Source organism: Prionailurus viverrinus, chromosome A2, assembly GCF_022837055.1.
Source record: "Prionailurus viverrinus isolate Anna chromosome A2, UM_Priviv_1.0, whole genome shotgun sequence".
NCBI lineage: Eukaryota > Metazoa > Chordata > Mammalia > Carnivora > Felidae > Prionailurus > Prionailurus viverrinus.
In genome coordinates this window covers 7,215,655-7,237,496 of record NC_062562.1, presented here as the reverse complement: position 1 = coordinate 7,237,496, position 21,842 = coordinate 7,215,655, and the positions used below count along the sequence as shown (strand labels likewise).

General features: G+C 50.8%; 1 long non-coding RNA gene across 2 annotated transcripts in view; it reads left to right on the top strand.

Moving 5' to 3' along the window:
* Positions 1-16,398, top strand: part of LOC125149189 (uncharacterized) — a 39,768-nt gene extending 23,370 nt beyond the window's left edge. Inside the window, exons 1-3 of one of the 2 annotated variants that reach the window (XR_007145833.1) lie at positions 7,725-8,043; positions 15,914-16,021; positions 16,103-16,398. This is a non-coding gene — a long non-coding RNA (uncharacterized LOC125149189). Of the gene's footprint in view, positions 1-7,724; positions 8,044-15,913; positions 16,022-16,102 lie in introns of those variants that run through there. The other variant, XR_007145831.1, reaches the window with a different exon arrangement.
* The last annotated feature ends 5,444 nt before the right edge of the window (positions 16,399-21,842 follow it).

The following is a 21,842-nucleotide window of genomic DNA, read 5'->3' as shown; positions in this document are numbered from 1 at the left end:
TCCTGTGTCTCTCAGCAAGCGTTTCTTCAACCTTGACCGTGGCCAGACACTGGAGATTTAACATCCAGCAGCTTTCATTGTCCCCGGGGAAGCATTTTGCTCCCAGCACATCGATGTGTGACCATATATACAGATTATTGCTGACCAGGGAAGCGCACCCAAGTTGCAGAGTTTCTCCCGGGATTTCATTAGGTAGGCATGACTGATTGGATCATTGGCCACATGGATCGATCAAAAGCACGTCCCCTCCCCTCCCTAGAGGTTGGGGTGATAGCACAGAGCTCAGCTCCCGCCATCTGATCACGCAGTTGGTCTTTCTGGCGTGGTCAGCCCCCACCCCGAGTCATCTCCTAGCGTAAATGATCCGGGGCCGACCATGAGTCATCAAGTCGGCGTAAATTACCAAGTGGCCTGAGGTTCCCACCATGAGTAACCAACAAGATCCTATCGGGGAAGTCCCGACGGTTTAGAGGTGACCTCCGGAGAGCCAGGATGGACACCAGACCTCTTTTTGGGTAATTCTTCACCATACGGTCTTATACCTCAATTTAAAATTTATCAAGATAGGGGGGCCTGGCTGGCTCAGTCAGTTAAGAGTCAGACTCTTCATTTTGGCTCAGGTCATGATCTTGGAGCTCATGGGTTCCAGCCCTTCACTGGGCTCTGTGATGACAACGCAGAGCCTGCTTGGGATTCTCTGTCTCCCTCTCTCTCTGCCCTTCCTTCACTCATGCTCTCTCTCTCTCTCTCCCTGTCTCAAAAAGAAATAAATACACATAAAAAAATAAAGTTTATCAAAATAATAACTCCACATGTAGGCCAACTGTAATAAAACGTAGTCATCAGAGAGAGAGAGAGAGGACTTTAGGATCAAACAGAATAAAAGCAACAACAATCATATTGACCACTGACATTACAAAAGCAACATGGAATTCAGAAGACAGGGAATCACATCTTTAATACACTGCTATTAAAAAACAAGAGGCAACTTAGCACCGAAAACCATTTTCAAAATACAGCGAAAGGAAGACGTTTCAGGCAAATAAAAACTAAGAGTTTGCCACCAGCAAACCCACGTCAAAAGAAGTTCTAAAGGATGTTCAAGCAGAACAGAAGAGAAGTGATCCCAAGAGGGAGAGGGCTGAGAGCCAAGAAGGAAGATTGAGCGAAAAAAGTGATAAATGGGCGTAAATCCAAATGAAGGTCGAATTTGAAATACTCATAATAACGCAATGTATTGTGAGGTTGATACATGAACAGTTTAGAACTCGCTTTCTTTTTTTTAAATTTTTTAATGTTTCTTTATTTTTGAGAGAGGCAGAGACAGGGCACGAGGGGGGGAAGGGCAGAGAGCGAGGGAGACACAGAATCCAAAGCCGGCTCCAGGCTCTGAGCTGTCAGCCTAGCTTGGGGCTCGAACCCACGAACCGTGAGATCATGACCTGAGCTGCAGTCGGACGCTTAACCGACTGAGCCACCAGGCGCCCCTAGAACTCATTTTCTTTTTATTTATTTATTTTTTTTTTTTTAATTTTTTTTTTTTTTTTTCAAAATTTTTTATTTATTTTTGGGACAAAGAGAGACCGAGCATGAACGGGGGAGGGGCAGAGAGAGAGGGAGACACAGAATCGGAAACAGGCTCCAGGCTCCGAGCCATCAGCCCAGAGCCTGACGCGGGGCTCGAACTCACGGACCGCGAGATCGTGACCTGGCTGAGGTCTGACGTTTAACCGACTGCGCCACCCAGGCGCCCCAGAACTCATTTTCTTAAAAAGCAGTATGGTGGCCAGAGTTCAGCACATGTTTCTTGAGCATAGAAGGCAGCAGCCCAGATCCCGATGTGTCCGGATGTGATGCGAGAAACATAAATGCAGTGATCACTGTACGATCTCCGAGCGGCAAGTGCCCGGGACGCAGGGTGTGGGTCGGGAAGCTAGACCCCGCAGGGCACCCGCTGCAGGAGCCCCAGAGAGGGGAAAGGCCGGCAGCCTCCCAGCACAGCTGGTTTCTGTGAAACCAGCTTCCGAGGTGTCGCCGGTCAGAAGCGATGGGGCAGCTGGCCACGTGACCTTCCCCAGCCGATGACCTCGTGAGGCTGGGTGCCCTGGGCCGGCTCTGTTTGCACACAGAGAGCCCAGCCCAGGTGTGTGGTGCTCCCATGTCCACTGCCAGTGTGTGCAGGGAAGTGTGCCTTTTTTTTTTTTTTTTTTTTTTAAGAAAAAGGCCTATTTCAGCGCAGAAGGTGGGTAAGAACCAACCTGAGTATCACTGTCACCTCGGGACACAACACGTGGCTGTCTGTTACCTAATTTTGGATGCTTCTCGCTACTCTCAAAATAATTCCTAGGTTAAAAATATTTTCTTGGGGTGCCTGGGTGGCTCAGTTGGTTGAGCGTCCGATTTCGCCTCAGGTCATGACTTCACGGTCCGTGGGTTCGAGTTCCGTGTCGGGCTCCATGCTGACAGGTCAGAGCCTGGAGCCTGCTTCGGAGTTTGTGTCTCCCTCTCTCTCTGTGCTCCTCCCCTGCTCACACTATCTCTCTCTCTCTCAAATATAAATAAACATAAACATAAATAAATAAATAAATAAATAAATAAAATATTTTCTCAGTAATGCTAATCATTAGGGAAATGCAAATCAAAGCCACAATGAGATACCCCTTCACATGCATTAGGATGTCTATTTTATAAAAACAAAACAAAGAAAATCACAAGTGTTGTGAGGTCCTAGAGAAAAGGGAGCCATCTCGGGGGCCTGAGCGGCTCAGTTTGGTTGAGCATCCGACTCTTGGTTTCGGCTCAGGTCACGATCTCACGGTTCCTGAGTTCGAGCCCCAAACTGGGCTCTGTGCTGACAATGCAGAGCCTGCTTGGGATTCGTTCTCCCTCTCTCTCTGCCCCTCCTGCACTAGAACTCTCTTTCTCTCTCTCTCTCTCTCGAAATAAAGAAATAAACGTTAAAAAAAAAAAAAAAGAAAAAGAAAAGGGAGCCATCCTGCACTGCTGATGGAAATGTGAAGTGGGGCAGCCACTGTGGAAGACAGTTGTCACACATTGTAGCAGGTGGCAGAATTTCCTTCCTTTTTAAAAAAATTTTTTTTCAATGTTTCTTTATTTTTGAGAGAGAGAACAGAGCGTGAGAGGGGGAGGGGCCGAGAGAGAGAGGGAGAGAGAGAATCCCAAGCCGGCTCCACACCCGGTGCAGAGCCTGACGCGGGACTCGATCTCACGACTGTGAGATCGTGGCTGGTGCCGAAATCAAGAGTCTGACGCTCAAGCAACTGAGCTCCCCCTCCCAGGAGCCCCCGATGCCATTGTTTTTATACCAGCCAGTGATACCTGATGGTTCTGCAAGCATTTCAACTCCACAGCAGCTTTTATAAGACTCCTGCAGGGTCGGGTTTAGGGGATTATTTCAAAAGCCGACAGCCAACCGCTAACTGTTTTCAGGAGGAAGAGAGACTTTCCAGAGAGCACCACCGGGTCAGCAAAGCCACGGATCAGCACACCAGCGGAGATAAAACAGAGCCGCAGACCCGGCACGCACCTCGACAGAGCAGTGCAGCCCCTGCAGGGAAGGATGAGGGATTCCCAGAGACGACAGTCCCCGGAGTGCAGTTTGAGCCAACCTACCGTAATTGCTTAAGCCGTAACCGGTCAGGACTTGGCCGGGCTCGAAACATGGAAGCTGTAAAGGTTCCAGAGCGGCCGGAGGAGCTAGGTTCTCAGAGCACCCGTCCCTGTTCTTGATTCAAAGGGTTATGAGAATTTCAAATATTGTTCACTTCGTGATTTGCTACGAAGGGTTAGACGCCACTAACCGTTGTGACACGGTTCCCCCAAGACTGCCCTCATTTCTTCCTTTTTTTTTTTTTTTAAGGTTATTTATTTTGAGAGAGGAGGGCGAGCAGGGGAAGGGCAGGGAGAGAGAGGGAGGGAGAGAATCGCAAGCAGGCTCTGCCCAGTCAGCGCGGAGTCTGACACCGGGCTCGAACCCCTGAACCGTGAGATCTCGACCTGAGCTGAAATCAAGAGAGGGACACCCAACCGACTGAGCACCCCAGGCGGCCCTGCCCTCACTTGCGATGTCAGCTGCAAGTTCAGGTTTTCTCAACACCACCTTTGGCTTTGACAACTCACTGGAAAGACAGAACTGACCGGAAGCTGTTACACCCACAGATACAGTCTATTACGGGGAAAGGATGCTACAGATTCAGATCAGCCAAGAGAGAGGCACCCAGGCCGCGTCTGGGACAAGTGCCAAACGTGCAGCTTCTCTTGTCCTCTCCCTGTGGGGACAGGACAGATTGACTCTCCCAGCATCGGTGTGTGATATGTCCGGAAGACTTGAGCATCACCAGCCAGGGAAGCTCACCCAAGCACAGGGGGTGAGGTCTGCTGGGAGCCCTAGTACGTGGGGACATTTGACCAATTAGTCGATTGCCCACAAGGTTGATCTCAGTCTCCAGATGCACCGAAGCCACGTGACCCCCAAGCCCCCACGCAGACCCCATTGTGGGTCTTTCTGGCCCCCACCCTAAGTCATACCATTGGACTAGCCAGTGGGACCCAAGGCCTTCCGGCAAACAAAGACCCTCCTCTCCGGCATGACATCTCAGAGATGACCTCCCAGAAGTGGGGGGACCACGTGAAACCCTACTACACAGTCTCCCGATCCGTTTCCTCCAGGAAATGGTAAAGTGTGGGAGGGCAGAGACTAGAACCATCTTTTGTCTCCAGGGACCAGGGATGTTGTCGGATGCAAAGAGTGGGGACTACTGAAAAGTACAATTCTTCCAGTATGGAAGTATTCGCGTCATCCTCGAAGGAGAGGGTGTGAATTTGCCACCGAGGAAGGTCTGAGCGCTCGGCCTCGGGGCTGCTTCTGAGCCGTTGTTCATAGAGAAGCCTCGTCCTCTCAACATGACCGTCACTGCAGTGGGATGAATGTCGATGCCCCCTGCACTCACCCCTGTGTTGAAATCCTAAGCCCCCCACCAGCGGCTGGACCGGAATCACCTTTCCCAGACCAGGGGGCACATGTCGCTGGTGGCACGGGAGACACTTAGAAGGTATCGGTGCTGTGAGGGCTCTGTGCCCTTTGGAGTTGGGGCTGCGTTCCTTATCACCTGGCCCCCTGGCTGGCGTCCCCGTCTAATGAGGTCGTGGCAGGGCTCAGGCACAGCAGCCTCAGTGGGTAACAGGGTCCAGCTAAGAGGCATCTCATTGCTGGTTTTTTAAAAAATATGTTTAGGGGCGCCTGGGTGGTGCAGTCGGTTAAGCGTCCGACTTCAGCCAGGTCACGATCTCGCGGTCCGTGAGTTCGAGCCCCGCGTCGGGCTCTGTGCTGGCAGCTCAGAGCCTGCAGCCTGTTTCTGATTCTGTGTCTCCCTCTCTCTCTGCCCCTCCCCCGTTCATGCTCTGTCTCTCTCTGTCCCAAAAATAAATAAACGTTGAAAAAAAAATTTTTTTAAATATGTTTAGTGTTTATTTTTGAGAGAGTGAGAGACAAAAAGACAGACTGTGGGGGAGGGGGGGGCAGAGAGAGAGAGGGAGACACAGAATCCGAAGCAGGCTCCAGGCTCCGAGCCGTCAACACAGAGCCCGACGTGGGGCTCGAGCCCACGGACCGTGAGATCGTGACCTAAGCTGAGGTCAGGCACTTAACCGACTGAGCCTCCCAGGCGCCCCACATTGCTGATTTTGAAAAGTAATTTTTAGAAATCATGGTTAAGGGGCGCCTGGGTGGCTCCATCGGTGGAGCGTCTGACTCTTGGTATCGCCTCAGGTCGTGATCTCAGTGTTCATGAGTTCAAGCCCCACGTCGGGCTCTGCGCTGACAGCACAGAGCCTGCTTGGGATTCTCTGTCTCCCTCTCTTCCTCTTTCTCTCTCTCTCTCTCACTCCCTCAAAAATAAACAAATAAACATTTTTTAAAAATCAAGGGCGCCTGGGTAGCTTAGTCAGTTAAGCGTCCAACTCTCGATATCGGCTCAGGTCATGCTCTCACGGTCGTGAGATCGAGCCCCACGTTGGGCTCTGTGCTGGGCACGGACTCTGCTTAAGATTCTCTCTCACGCCTCTGCCCCTCCCCCTCCTCACACAATTCACAGTTAACATAAAATTTACCATCTTACCCGTCTTTAAGTGTCCTGTTCAGTGGCATTAAGCACATTCACACTGGTGCACGGCCATGCCCACCATCCATCTCCAGAACTTTTCCGTCTTCTGAAACTGAACCTCTGTCCCCATTAAAACTAACCCTCCTTCCCCTCCCCCAGCCACCATCTACTTCCAGTTTCTATGAATGTGCCTATTCTACATACTTCATAGCAGTGGAATCACAGTATTTTTCCTTTTGTGACTGGCGTATTTCACTCAGCATAATGTCCTCAGGATTCATCCATGTTGTGTCAGAATGTCCTTTTTTTTAAGTTATTTATTAAAAAAAAACTTTTTTAGGTGTATTTATTCACTGAGCGTGCAAGTGGGGGAGGGGCAGAGAGAGAGAGAAAATCCCAAGCAGGCTCTGCACCGTCAGCACAAAGCCCAATGCGGGGCTCGAACCCACGAACTGCGAGATCATGACCTGAGCCAAAATGGATGCTCAACCGACCGACCCACCCAGGGGCCCCTTATTTACTTATTTTTGAGGCAGACAGAGAGAGAGAGAGTGAGAGCAAGCACCAACGGGGGAGGGGCAGAGACAGAGAAGGAGACACAGAATCTGAAGCAAACTCCAGGCTCTGAGCCGTCAGCACAGAGCCCGACGCGGGGCTTGAACCCACAAACTGTGAGATCGTGACCTGAACCGGGGCCAGACGCCTAACCCGCTGAGCCACCCAGGCGCCCCAGAATGTCCTTCTTTCTCAAGTCTGAACCACATTCCATTGTACGGATGGACCACATTTTGTTCATTCATTCATCCGTTGGTGGACGCTAGGGCTGCCTCCACCTTTGGGCTACGGGGGACCCCGGTGCTGTGACCACGGGTGTGTGGTTATCTCTTTGGGACCTTTCTTTTCCCTCTTCTGGGGAAGAACCCAGCAGTGGATTCTTGGGTCCTGTGGTAATTCTGTTTTGAATTCTTCCAGGAACCGCCGTACTGTTTTCCACGGTGGCCATCATCACGTCTGTTTTTACTGTCCTTTAGAACAAGTGGCCCTGGCTGCCCCGTATGATAATAGTAGAACATTTCTTTCATTAGATGAAACAGACCGCTGAAATAAATCTCAAAGTCCGCTACGATATCTGGGTGCCGAGGCCTACCCCCTACTGCTCCGACTCGGCTTCGGGCTTGTAGGCTGGATTTTCGAGGTGAGCTTTTTTTGTCCTTTGCTTGCTTGCTTGCTTTTTTTTATTTTTTTTTAATTTTTTTTTTTCAATGTTTATTTATTTTTGGGACAGAGAGAGACCGAGCATGAACGGGGGAGGGGCAGAGAGAGAGGGAGACACAGAATTGGAAACAGGCTCCAGGCTCTGAGCCATCAGCCCAGAGCCCGACGCGGGGCTCGAACTCCCGGACCGTGAGATCGTGACCTGGCTAAAGTCGGACGCTTAACCGACTGCGCCACCCAGGCGCCCCATTGCTTGCTTTTTTTCCCTTCGCTAATGGCGCCAACACCTCCCCTTTCTCCTGCTATTAGTCTGGCACGAACCTTCAACAGGGGGGCGGACTGCCAGGTTTTTCTGACGTTTCTTTCTGATGATCCTGCATTTACCATCTTCACGATGCTTCCAGGGGCTCTTTGCCCGTCCGTCCCTAAACACACAAACTGACCCGGACCCTGTAGGAGTCACGTGTCCCGGGCTGCTGGCGTATTAATTTCTTCACACCCTTTTTGCAGGGATAACGGCTAGCAAGGCTGCAGCTAATAGAGCTGGTCCCAGCTGTCTCCATGGTAACGTTGTACCGTATCAATGTCACCTTCATCCCGCCAAGAACATGGTTCATAGGACCAAGCCCAGTCATCTCCATGGTAACATTGTCCCCTATCGACATCACCTTCATCCCTCCAAGAACATGGTTGCACAGAGACCAAGGTAGAGCGGGTGTGTGTGTGTGTGTGTGTGTGTGTAAGATATTGGTGTATTTTTAATCTCCACTTAAACAATTTTCATCTGTGTACATCAAGTTAACAATGTTTTAGAGCCGGAAAGCTCATGATGGGCTTTGACTGTATAAGGCAGCATTTGAAAGCAGAGTATCACAGAGCAATGGCCTCACACTGTACGGGCAGGAGGACCTTCCCCCAACCACATGACGAAGTAGAACAGAATTCAAGTATGGTCTCAAGCATAGAGGCTATTAGAAATCATACTCTTTGAAAAAAAAAAAGTAGCATAGGGGTGTCTGGGTGGCTCAGTGGGTTAAGCATCCAACTTCAGCTCGGGCCATGGTCTCGTGATTCATGGGTTCGAGCCCCACGTGGAGCTCTGTGCTGACAGCTGGGAGCCTGGAGCCCACTTGGGGTTCTGTGTCTCCCTCTCTCCGCCCCCTCCTCCACTCACGCTCTGTCTCTCTCTCAAAAATAAATAAACATTAAAAATTAAAAAAAAAAAGTAGCGTTATGATGGCAAGAAATCTAAATATAAGCTATGGCCACCAGCATCTAATGGCTGGGGTCCAGTGAGTACCGGTCGTGACTCAGTGAACGGGCGGGACTTCGCATTTGCAGCCACCCAGGCTGTCATTTGAGGTCGCCTCAAAGCCCTCTCTACAGAACATAAGGTGCAGGATGTAAAGTCATTCATTAATTAATGACGATCGTAGCCTCCTCAGCCTGCTGTAACCAGATACCATAGACTGGACGGCTTATAAACAGCAGAGATTTCTCTGCAGGTTCTGCAGGCTGGGAAATAGAAGACTGAGACAGCGGCACATTTGATTCCCGATGAGGGTGCGTTTCCTTGCTTGCACAAGTATTATGTTGTCCTCACCTGGTGGAGAAAGAGCAAGAGAGAGCTCCCTGGGGTCAAAAATCCCGTTCATGAGGGCTCTCGCCTCGAGATCTGACCGCCTTCCAAGAGCCCGACCTCCCTGATACCGTCACCGGAGGGGTTAGGATCTCAACATGGGAATTTTGAAGGGACACAAACATCCAGCTCGTAACCTTGACTGAGTGTGTGCTACGTATCAGGCACTGGAGAAGAGGTAGTGAACAAGAGAGACAGATCCCGGCTTCTTCCGACCTCTGTTCAGCGTGGGGGATGGGCAGAGAAGAGACCAGCGAGAAGAACCTGGAAGAAAGGCAAAGTGGGGCTTGGGGCTACAGAGTGATCCCAGACAGAGTAGTCAGGGAACATTCTTTTAAACAGGTGACCCTGGGGCGCCTGGGTGGCTCAGTCGGTTGAGCGTCTGACTTCGGCTCACGTCATGACCTTGTGGTTTGTGGGTTCGAGCCACATCAGGCTCTGTGTTGACAGCTCAGAGCCTGGAGCCTGCTTCGGATTCTGTTCTCTCTCTCTCTCTCTCTCTCTCTCTCTGCCTCTCCCCGGCTCGTGCTGTCTCTCTGTCTCTCAAAGATAAATAAACTTTACAAAAATAATAAAAATAAAAATAAAAAGGTGACGCTAAGCAGAGCCCAGAATGAAGGGATGGAATCAGTCAGGTATATGGAGGGGAGGGAGCTTTCAGGAAGAAGAAACAGCAAGCGCAAAGGTCCTGAGGTATGACCGTGTTTGGTGTGCTTATGTTCAAGAAAAGCTTTGAACTCCATGACCAAGTTGGGGGACAAGCAGAAGACAATCCAAGGGGAGTTTTTAGGACACAGTGAATACCTAGGTGGCTACTGGATAATCTGTGCTTCCTTTATGAGCATCTATCTGGAAAGCATGTAGCACGTTTGAGGGCTGAAGAAAAGGTCACCTTGATTCCCTTCTCCAAGGTGTTATATGCTGAAGTTTAGTTTCCTTAAATGCTTTTGAATGTGACAGAGACAGGTTTTTGTTGTATTTTTTGTTGTTTTGTTTTGTTCTTAGGCTAAGGCGCATGGTCTCACTTAACTCGTGTTACCTAACGGTCTCTTGCCTCCTGGCCCCTGTATCCTCTTCCGTAACTAATCCAGCAGTCCCAGGGTGACCTGCTTCACAGAGGTGAACTATGTAGAAGCCATTGCCAAGGAGAATCAGTGGATAAGACCTCAGGTTGAACCAGGCTGCTTGCGCCTGAATTCAGGTCCTGCCACTTGCATGTAAGATGGGAACAAGGGAACAGGAACCGTATCTGTATGAACACAATGGAAATATTAATAAAGAGTTAGAAAACCTAGGGGCGCCTGGGTGGCTCAGTCAGTTGAGTGTCTGGCTCTTGATTTCAGCTCAAGTCGTGATCTCATGGTTACGAGTTCAAGCCCTACGTCAGGCTCAGTGCTGACAGCACAGAGCCTGCTTGGGATTCTCTCTCTCCCTCTTTCTCTGCTCCTCCCCCTCGCTCTCGTGTGTACTCTCTCTCAAAATGAATAAATACACCTTTTATTAAGGAGTTAGAAAACCTAAAAGCAAAGAAAAAAACAACAACCTCAAATGCAGATTTGAGCAGCCAGACGAAAGAATCAGCACAAACGAAGATAGGGACGATAGTATTTATTGAGTCTGAGGAACAGAAAGAAAAAAGAATGAAGAAAAGTAAACAGAGCCTTGGGGACTTGTGGGAAACCATCACGCAGACCAACATACTCCTCGTGGGAGTTCCAGAAGGAAAAGAATGAGACAAAGGGGCAGACGCGGAGCTTGAAATGATGGTTGCAGACTTCCCAAATTTGGCGGAACAAACGTGAAGCGCAATGAACTCCGACAGAGCGAACTCAAAGAGACCCACACCAGGACGGGTTCTTACCAAACTGCTGACAGCCAGCGACGATGCGAATCTTGAAAGGGGCAAGAGGGAAGCAACTCATCACACGAAGGGTCCTCCAGATCGCGAGCAGATTTCTCATCAGAAACTTTGGAGGCCAGAGGCAGTGGCCTGATATGTTCTAAGTACAAAACAAAGAGAAGCATCAAATAGCCTACATCTGGCAAAACTGTCCTTCGAAAGCGAGAGAGAGGGGCGCCTGGGTGGCTCAGTCGGTTGAGCGTCCGACTTCGGCCCAGGTCACGATCTCGTGGTTTGTGAGTTCGAGCCCCGCATTGGGCTCTGTGCCGTCAGCATAGAGCCCGATTCGGATCCTCTGTCTTCTCTCTCTGCCCTTCCCCCGCTCGTGTTCTCCCTCCCTCCCTCCCTCTCTCTCTCTCTTCCACCCGCCTTCCCTCTCTCAAAAGTAAACAATGAGAAATTTTTTTAAGTTTATTTATTTTTGAGAGGGAGCAAGAGAGAGCGTGTGGGGGAGGAGCACAGGGAGCAAGAGAATCCCAAGCAGGCTCCCCCACTGCCACCCAGGCGACCCTGTTTATGCTTTTGGACACCCGATGTATCACGACGTGATTTGGGGACCCCGACAACCGAAAGAAGTGCGAAGAAACGGCTTCTGTAAAGGAGCTTTTGTTCGTTATCGTTGTTAAGCTGGTATGAATCCAAATTAGTGTTCTAACTTCAGGATGCTGAATGTAATCCCCCGGGGAACCACAAAGAAAATGGGAATGTTTCACTACAAAAAAAAAACCATAAAAGAGATAGAAAATAAGGCACGAAACAGCAACGTGACAGAAGGAAGTCCCTCTTAGGAGTCACCCTTGAGCGGGAAGTAAATTCCAGCACCCACTACAACATGGATGGCCCTCGGGGACACTGTTCTCAGTGAAAAAAGCCAGTCACAGAGGGGCAAATACTGTACGATTACATTCATATGAGGTCCCTAGAGGAGTCAAACTCACGATGACGGAAGTAGAATGATGGAGGGCGGTGCCTGGGGTAGGGAGCCGGGGGGGGGGGGGGGGGGCAGTGTCAGTGCTCCATGGGGACAGAGTTTCAGCTTGGGAAGATGAGAAAGTTCTGGAGATGGATGGTGGGGATGGTTGCACAACAGTGTGAGTGTGGTTAATGCCACTGAACTGGACACTTAAAAACGATCACAATTATAGGGGTGCCTGGGGGGCTCAGTCGGTTGGGCGTCTGACTTCAGCTCAAGTCATGATCTCGTGGCTCGTGAGTTCAAGCCCCATGTCAGGCTCTGTGCTGACCGCTCGGAGCCTGCTTGGGATTCGGTGTCCCCGCAACCCCCCCGCTCCTCCTCCACTTGTGTTCTCTCTCTCTCTCAAAAATGATCACGAAATATTTTTTAATGATCAATAAATAAACATTTAATAAACACGCCCTTAAGAATCGATCAGGCACTCTGTTCCCTACAGAGCCTTAATCACACGGGGTGAAGACGAGGCAGGGCATCGCTCTGGTGGCCGGTCCCACCTGCATCTGAACTCACCGGGGAGCCCTGTGCACACGTGACAAAAGAGCTCTGTGGGCAGCTGGCCACAGCCCTCACCTCACTGTGGTCCCCTCGCCTCCAGTGGGTCCCTCAGACCAAAGAGAAACCACTGGGTTCCCACGCCATCCCCTCCTCTCCTCAGACCCTGCTTTCTTATGAAACCAGACACAAGTATCCTTGGGCAGAGGGACGGTGGCGTCGCGCTGGGGGGAATCGAGGCCCGCGGCCGCTTTCTCTCCCTGCTTCCGCTATGGCCAGGCTCATGTCTACAGACGGCAGGTCCGGCTGGCCCTTCCGTTCGTTAACTTCTCCGCGCGGGATTCTGGACGAAGCCCACGACTGACTCCGGCCAACTTCCAGATCAGCCCTAGCTCGAGGCAAAGATGAGATCAACTCTAGTGCAGGGAACGGTGGAGGGGGACGAATGGAAATGGTTGGCCCAGACCTGGTGGAGGAGAAAAGGGGGGATCTGTCTCCCTCTGGTGGCCAGCACGCGCCACACACTCAGACGCTGCCCCGCTCCCTTGCCGGCCGCCACCACCCGCCAGGTCGTGGGGAAGTCACCAGCATGTCCTTAAGTAGGTGCGTAAATAAAGCTGTCCCATAAATAATGGGATCTATAGCTATACATAGAATCTGTAGAGACAGTGAAAAGAGCCGGGGTTGCAGGGGAGGGACGGGTCTGATGTTCAAGGCGGTGAAACTATCTTCTGCACATGCTGGAGTGGATCCAGGACATTATGCCTTTGGCAAAACCCACAGAACGTACGACACCAAGAGGGAACCCTAATGTAAACCGTGGACTTCAGTTAATAATGTATCAAGGGGCGCCTGGGGGCCTCAGTCGGTGGAGCATCTGACTTGGGCTCACGTCATGATGTGGTTCATGAGTTCGAGCCCCCCATTGGGCTCCCTGGTGTCAGCACAGAACCCGCTTTAGGTCCTCAGCCCCCTCCTATCTTTGCCCCTCCCCCAACTTGTGCTCTCTCTCTGTGTCACTCTGAAAATACATAAACTTAAAAAGGCGGGGGGGGGGGCGCCTGGGTCGCTCAATTGGTTAAGTGTCTGACTTCATGGGGCGCCTGGGTGGCTCAGTCGGCTAAGCGGCCGACTTCGGCTAGCGGTTTGTGAGTTCGAGCCCCATGTCGGGCTCAGAGCCTGGAGCCTGCTTCGGATTCTGTGTCTCCCTCTCTCTCAGCCCCTTCCCTGCTCACTCGCTCTCTTTCTCAAAAATAAATAAACATTAAAAACAATAACATTCTGGGGCGCCTGGGTGGCTCAGTCGGTTAAGCGTCCGACTTCGGCTCAGGTCATGATCTCGCGGTCCGCGAGTTTGAGCCCCAGTCGGGCTCTGTGCTGACAGCTCAGAGCCCGGAGCCTGTTTCAGATTCTGTGTCTCCCTCTCTCTCTGACCCTCCCCCGTTCATGCTGTGTCTCTCTCTGTCTCAAAAATAAATAAACGTTAAAAATTAAAAATTAAAAAAAACTTTTTAAATAACATTTTGACTACTCTAAATTCCTCCCACATGGTATTTGCCCTTTTGTGATGGGCTTATTTCACTCTGCGCGACGTCCTCAAGGTTCGTCCATGTTGTAGCAGGTGTCAGAGGTTCCTTCCTTTGCACAGCTGAATAATAAATATTCCATTGTATGGATAGACCACAGTTTATTTATCCATTTCTCTGCAGATGGATATTGCTTCCGTCTTTGTTGTGAACAATGCTGCTGTAAACACAGGTGTACAGATCAGTCTGGGTCCCTGCTTTCAATTCTTTTTAAATTTTATTTTATTTATTTTTTTTAAAATTTTTTTTCAACGTTTATTTATTTTGGGGACAGAGAGAGACAGAGCATGAACGAGGGAGGGGCAGAGAGAGAGGGAGACACAGAATCGGAAACAGGCTCCAGGCTCCGAGCCATCAGCCCAGAGCCCGACGCGGGGCTCGAACCCATGGACCGCGAGATCGTGACCTGGCTGAAGTCGGACGCTCAACCGACTGCGCCACCCAGGCGCCCCTAAATTTTATTTTTTAATGTTTATTTATTTTTTGAGGGGGGGGGGAGACAAAGCACGGGCGGAGGAGGGGCAGAGAAAGGGAGACACAGAATCCGAAGGAGGCTCCAGGCTCCGAGCTGTCAGCACAGAACTCGACGTGCGGCTCGAACTCACAGACTGTGAGATCATAACCTGAGCCGAGGTCGGAAGCTTAACTGACTGAGCCACCCAGGCGCCCCTCCCTGTTTTCAATTCTTTCGGTTGTATACACAGAAGGGGAATTTCTGGGTCATGTGGTTGTTCTAAACTTTTTGAGGACCTACCAAATTGTTTCCACAACGGTTCCACTATTTTATGTTCCCAACAACAGCACACAGGTTCCAATTTCTCCAGCCCCTTGCTAACACTGGTTATTTTCCAGGCGTTATTATTATTATGGCCACCCTAATGGGCGTGGATCCACCATGCACACATCCTTTAAGCCAGCAGTTCAACTCTGGGGAATTTATCTCCGCCCCTTCTGAAATTTGCTTTCGCTAGTTCAGTGCACACCCTGGACATCCGTCCACGTTGGTGTCTGTGAATCTTGCTCCCTTGTTAATGACTGTGGTGTTGCATGCCAAGAATGGACCTGGGGTAAACTGCTGCCTCCACGTGTTCATTTTTACTGGTTTCAGTTTTTAGACGCAGCCACCCTGCAGCAAATATACCCTTTAAGGAGATACTCCAAGAAATACAGTCCTCAAAACGTACTTCCAAAACTCCAGCCTTCACTCCTCGGTTTGCTAAGCACCACTAAAAGGTTGGAGTTTGTGGGCTATTTGCTCTCAAACTGTGGTTCTGTGAGAGCTCTTGGGTAATAATTTGGTCTCTGAAAAGTCTCCTCCAAAAGAGTAGAGCTTCGGTGCCTGGACCCATATATCCCCTCAACACTTCTGCCAAGGGGACATTAAAAAGAAAACCACAGGCCCCAAATGGCATCACTTAGGTTCAGGCCCCAAGTCAGTAAAGCAAGAGTTGATACTTGACCTAACTGCAGTTCAGCCCTCCAGAAATGTCGCCTCCGGCCATTTTCTGGCTAGTCTAGGAAAGTTACTGAAAGACTCCTGCCATTCCTCCTTAGGAGGGTGACTTTGCCTAAAACAATGGGTTCTTTGCTGATATTTTCCTTTCTGCTGCTCCCTCTCTACCTCTAAAAACCTTTTGTTTTCGGGGCGCCTGGGTGGCTCACTTGGCTAAGTGTCTGACTCTTGATTTCGGCTCAGGCCATGATCTCATCGTTCGCGGGATCGAGCCCCGCGTCAGGCTGTGTGCTGACAGCACGGAGCCTGCTTGGGATCCTCTCCCTCCCTGCCTCTGCCCCCCCCTGGCTTGCATTCTTCCTCTCTCTCTCTCTCTCTTTGAAAATAAATAAATAAACTTAAAAAACTTCCCTTTTCCGTAAGTCCTTTGGAGCTCTGCTCCACTTGCTAGATGGGAATGCTGCGTGATTCTCGAATCGATTAATAAAGCCAGCTGAAAATTTACTCGGTTAAATTTTGTTATTTAACAGGCATAAAGGTAGTTTCCCGCTTATCTGGACATCAAACCGTGACTCCCCAGCGACCCTGAACTTGAGCAGTGTTGAGGGAGCAGCGGCTGATCTCATTCTGTGAAAAACGTAAGTCGAGCCAGGCACTCAGCCGTCCTTCCCTTAACCCTCTCCCTGGTTTTGTTTGATGTTCTACGTTTCGCTCTGCAGAATTTAAGAGATAACAAGACATATGAAGATGAATACAGCAAACAGCCACATACCCACCTCCTGGCTTTGCCAATAGAGCGAAGGTCTCCAGCATGCACCTGCCCACTTTCCTGCCTTGGACCCCACCAGAGACCGAGACCGTTCTAAGTCTGGTGTTTAACATGTCTTAGCACGCCTTTATGTCATTACAGAGAAGTGGGTTTTGCAGGCTTTTCGATTTTATTGATTTTTTTACTTTTCTTTTTAATGTTTATTTTTTTCTTTTTTTAAACATTTTGCTTTTTTTTTTAATTTTTTTTGACGTTTATTTATTTTTGAGACAGAGAGAGACAGAGCATGAAGGGGGGAGGGGCAGAGAGAGAAGGAGACACAGAATCGGAAGCAGGGTCCAGGCTCTGAGCCATCAGCCCAGAGCCCAACGCGGGGCTCGAACTCACGGACCGCAAGATCGTGACCTGAGCTGAAGTCGGACGCTTAACCGACTGTGCCACCCAGGCGCCCCTCTTTTTAATGTTTATTTATTTTTTTCTTTTTTTTAAACATTTTGCTTTTTTTAAAAATTTTTTTTTAACGTTTATTTATTTTTGAGACAGAGAGAGACAGAACATGAACGGGGGAGGGTCAGAGAGGGAGAGGGAGACACAGAATCCAAAACAGGCTCCAGGCTCTGAGCTGTCAGCACAGAGCCCGACGCGGGGCCTGAACCCACGAACCGCAAGATCGTGACCTGAGCCGAAGTTGGACGCTTAACCGACTGAGCCGCCCAGGTGCCCCAATGTTTATTTATTTTTGAGAGAGAGGCAGAGGGTTGAGTGGGGCAGGGACAGAGAGCGAGGGGGACATGCAGAATCCGAGGCAGGCCCCAGGCTCTGAGTTGTCAGCACAGAGCCCGACGCGGGGCTCGAACTCACGAACTGTGAGATCGTGAGCTGAGCCGGGGTTGGACGCTTAACTGACTGAGCCACGCAGGCGCCCCACCGGATGTCCAATCTTTGAATGAGTGAGCCAACAAAATATTCTAGATCCGTACAGCGGAATATTATTCATCCAGAAAAATGAATAAAATCCTACACTTGCTACCACCTGAATGAACCTTGAAGACATTAGGCAAGAAAAGAGGTCAGACGCCAAAAGTCACATCTTGTGTGATTCCCTTTATATGAAATATCCAGAATCAGTAAATCCATAGAGACAGAAAGCAGACGGGGGGGGGGGGGGGGGGGCGGCCAGGGGCTAGAGGGAGGCGGGGAGTAGAGAGTGACTGCCTAATGGGTACCGAGCCTTATTTTGGGGTGATAAAAATGCTTTAGAAATAGGTCGAGGTGGTGGTTGATGAGGCTTGGGGTGACAGTGGGGTTCGTGGGGTCAGGAGCCGATGGCCAAGAAAGAATTCTGGAAGATGTCTTTGGCGCAGAAAGGTGATTTTATTAAAACACGGGCACGATGGGGCTGCCTCCGCGCAGGTGCAAGGGTGTCCTGTGTGCACGCACACACACGCGTCAACGTGGAGATGGGGTACGCTGCTCCCCGCTTCAGCCCCAGCCCCAGTTTTCCTATCCATGCAGTTAGGGACTTAATTTAAAATCCCTATTTTGGGGGCGCCTGGGTGGCGCAGTCGGTTAAGTGTCCGACTTCAGCCAGGTCACGATCTCCCGGTCCGTGAGTTCAAGCCCCGCGTCAGGCTCTGGGCTGATGGCTCGGAGCCTGGAGCCTGTTTCCGATTCTGTGTCTCCCTCTCTCTCTGCCCCTCCCCCGTTCATGCTCTGTCTCTCTCTGTCCCAAAAATAAATAAAAAACGTTGAAAAAAATTAAAAAAAAAATCCCTATTTTGTAGGTTCGCCGCCTTCAAAACACACCGCTACAACATTCTAATAAAGGCTCCTTTAACCCCCTCAAAAAACAAAACCAAAACCAAAAATAAACACGGGCACAGGACCAGCGGGCAGGAAGAGCTGCCCCAGGGACCATGGAGAGACACTGGTTACACACTTGGGAGCTGGGGGAGGTGAAGCCAAGGGGGAGTTTCCAGTGGGATTTCCACAGACTAAAGCAGACTCCCGGGGTACTGGAGGCCTCGCGGTCGTCAAGCCAAGGTTGTTTTTCCCTCTGGCAAAGCGTTACTACTAAGTAGGGAGTCCCGGGAGAAACGTCATCTGCCTCCATTTCCCACACCACTGGGCCTACAACCATGTGAATGTTCTAAATCCCACTGTATGGTACACCTCGAACGGGTCGACTTGATGTTATGTGGGTTTCACCTCCGTCAAAAAAATAAATAAATGGACAGCTTAAAAGCCTGGAGCCTTACCCGTGCCAACTACCCTAGCAATTTTTCCCTTAATTCAAAGCGGGTCGAGTAAGAGAGAGGGGCGGGGTGGGGGTGGGGGCCGGAAGTCCTGGGACATCGCTGACGAGGGCAGCGGCTCCAAGGAACCGGTTTCGGCGGGCCCTCCGGGGCCGCCGAGGGTGTTCGCAGCGCGCTTGGGAGCTCCTGGGTCCAGCCGAGTCCACGACGGTCCCTGGCGGTGCCTGTTCTGGTCTCAGCTGGCCCAGGGATGGCCATCGTCACAGGTGTTGTCCGTAACAATGAGCGGCTATTCGAAACAGCTGCCGGGTGGGGAAGAGGCCATCGTGGCCTTGCAGCGGCCCTCAGGGAAATGCTTAAAGGGCAAGCCCAGGACTTGTCATAGGGGAGGGCAGCGAGTTCTCCAGAAGCTCCATCTGGTAGGTCACGGTGACTCGATGGCAGTTTACATGGGATGCTGGAGTCTCATGAGCCCCAGATATGGTGACAAGAACAAAAGTATTGGGGCGCCTGGGTGGCCCAGTCGGTTAAGTGTCAGACTTCGGATCAGGTTCAGGATCTTGTGGTTCGTGAGTTCACGCCCCATGTCAGGCTCTGTGCTGACAGCTCAGAGCCTGGAGCCTGCCTCGGGTTCTGTGACCCCCGTCTGTCTCTCTCTCTCTCCCCCACTCCCCCACTAACACTCTGTCTTTCTCAAAAATAAACATTTAAATACGTTTTTTAAGTTAAAAAATAAAAAAATCCTTAGATGAAAGGCAAAGAGGACACCTCACCCTGGAGGGCCCTGTCCGAGACAGCCAGTCATGGCATGCCTCCCAACACGTGACGCGGGACTAAGCCAAAGTACCCACTGGGAAGGGGCGTGCTAGAACCTCCCGACAGTGGTTCCAGGCTTGGTCGTTTATTGACATCACCTGGGAAGATTTAAAATTGTGGTTGCGGGCACCCGGGTGGCTCAGTCGGTTAAGCATCCAACTCTGGATTTCAGCTCAGGTCATAATCTTACAGTTTGTGAGTTTGAGCCCCGTGTTGGGCTCTGTGCTGATGGTGCAGAGCCTGCTCGGGAGTCACTCCCTCTCTCTAAATAAATAAATGAACTTTAAAAAAAAAAAATCCATCTATAAATAAATAAATAAATAAATAAATAAATAAATAAATAAATAAATAAAAATTGTGGTTGCCTGGAACCCAGCCGACAACAAGCTGACCAATCCCTCACGTGGGCTACATCTCAAGATGGTTAAACTCACTTTTGCAACAGGTCAAAGCTGTAGGGGGGGAGACTTCTCTAGATTAAACAGGAGTTAAAACAACCAAATAGAGGGACACCTGGGTGGCCTAGTTGGTTGAGCATCTGACTTTGGCTCAGGTCATGATCTCACTGCGAGTTCAAGCCCCGAGTGGGGCTCTGTGCTGACCGCTCAGAGCCTAAAGTCAGCTTCAGATTCTGTTTCTCTGCCCCTCCCTCGCTCCCGCTCTCTCTCGAATATAAATAAATATTAAAAAAAAAAAGAATATGTGCATTTTGTTTGGTTCTAGATTCAAACAGATCAAAGTTTGAGAACACGTGTTAAGACTATCCGAGAAAAATGATCACGGACTGGCCTCAGATGATTCCAGAGAATTACTCTAGATTTTGTTTGGTGTGACAATCACGTTGTCACTGTGTAAAAAAGTGCACGCGGAAACTATAGGGGTTTGTTGCTGCGATGTCTGCGATTTGCTTTAAAATACTCTAGCGGGGCGCCTGGGTGGCTCAGTCGGTTGAGCGTCCGACTTGATGTCGTGGTTTGTGAATTCAAGCCCCGCGTCGGGCTCTGTGCTGTCCATGCAGAGCCCACGGCAGATCTTCTGTCTCCCTCTCTGTCTGCCCCTTCCCCACTTGTGCTCTCTCTCTCTCAAAACTAAAAATAAAACATTACTAAGCTACTCTGTCAAAGGAAACCTTAAGAAGGGACACCTGATACAAACGTGGCTCACAGTCTTCGCTGTTGAGTTGGGTGACGAGTACGTGTGGAGGTTCAGACATAGTTGTGTGTTTGGAATTTTTCAGACAAAAGAGTTTTAGAGCTTTGTTGGCCGTTCCCAAGCCTTAACGTCCTATTGGCTCTCTCCTCTTTCAGGTGTCTCCCAAATAGGTACCTCTGCTGTAACTAAATTCGGACGAGGGTGATTGGCTGAGAGCTCTTAAAAAGTCACGTGCTTCCACCTGTGGCTGTGAGCGCGGACCTAAGAAAAGCTTGTGGCCTCAGGGAGGAGCGAGTCTGGAAAGCACGCTCTGGTGATCCCTGCCGAGCTTGCTGTGAGGTCTAGACTCCAGCCGAGTGAGGCCCCTCCGTCGCAGAACTTAAGGAGGCGTTGCCTCCCAGGGGCCGCCCCTGCACTGTTGCCCCCGGGGAGGGAGCTCCTTAAAGCCTCTGCCCTAGGCACCCCGCTTGCCTTCCGCTACCCCAGGTCCTACTGCGTTGGATGCCTCAATACAACTTCCAGAACACCAGGGGACTGGAAGGGCTCCCAAGGCAAACCAGGCGACCCTGCCAGTCTGTCCGTCCGTGCACTCCAGGAAGTCTCAAGGGGGAGCATCAGGCCTCCAGCTAACAAGGTAGGTGCAGATTCGAGGGATGGGTGCGGCCCCTCCCTGCAGCCCTGACCTTGGCCACCATCTACCAACGTCTCTAAAGACCAGCGTGTGCTCTAAAGGAGGGGTGTGTGCCCACCGCACTACCTCCTCGGCTGCTTCTCAGAACAAAAGCTAGTGGGGGGCTAGCCGTTCCCACTGGGGAGGAGCCAGCCAGCTTCTCTGAGCCCCGTCTCCGGTGCCCTCTGCTGGCCTCTCTGATTACAACAGCCTGCTTCAAGCGCCTGGAGCCAACCCCGGACTGGCTGGGAAGGCCGAAATCATTAAAGCTTGTTAAGAATAAATCTGAGGGGCACCTGGGTGGCTCAATGGGCTAAGTGGCCGGCTTCGGTTCAGGTCATGACCTCCCAGTTTGTGAGTTTGAGCCCCGCGTCGGGCTCCGTGCTGATGGCTCAGAGCCTGGAGCTTGCCTCGGATTCTGTCTCCGTGTCTCTCTCTCTCTCCCTCTTTTTCTCTCTCTGCCCCCACCCCCCAGCTTGTGCTCTCTCTCTCTCTCAAAAGTATTTAAAAAAATAAATTTTAAGAAAAAGCGAGAACTGGCCTCAAGAAAATGAGCCTATTGTATCCAGGTGTCTTTGGGCTCTGAGGGACAAGTCCCAGGCCCTGTCCATCCTCTGTTTACTGAGCCCTCCCCGTGGGCAGCCCTGGGCGGGCTCCATCCCTGCAGGCTGGGCTGTCTGCAAGGCTCGGGGGCAGCAGCCCTTCCAGGTAACAGGTAATTGTGGGGCACAGATTCAGAGCCACGGTCTCACCCATGAGATCCGCGGACACAACCTGCAATGCAGATGCGTGCCGGG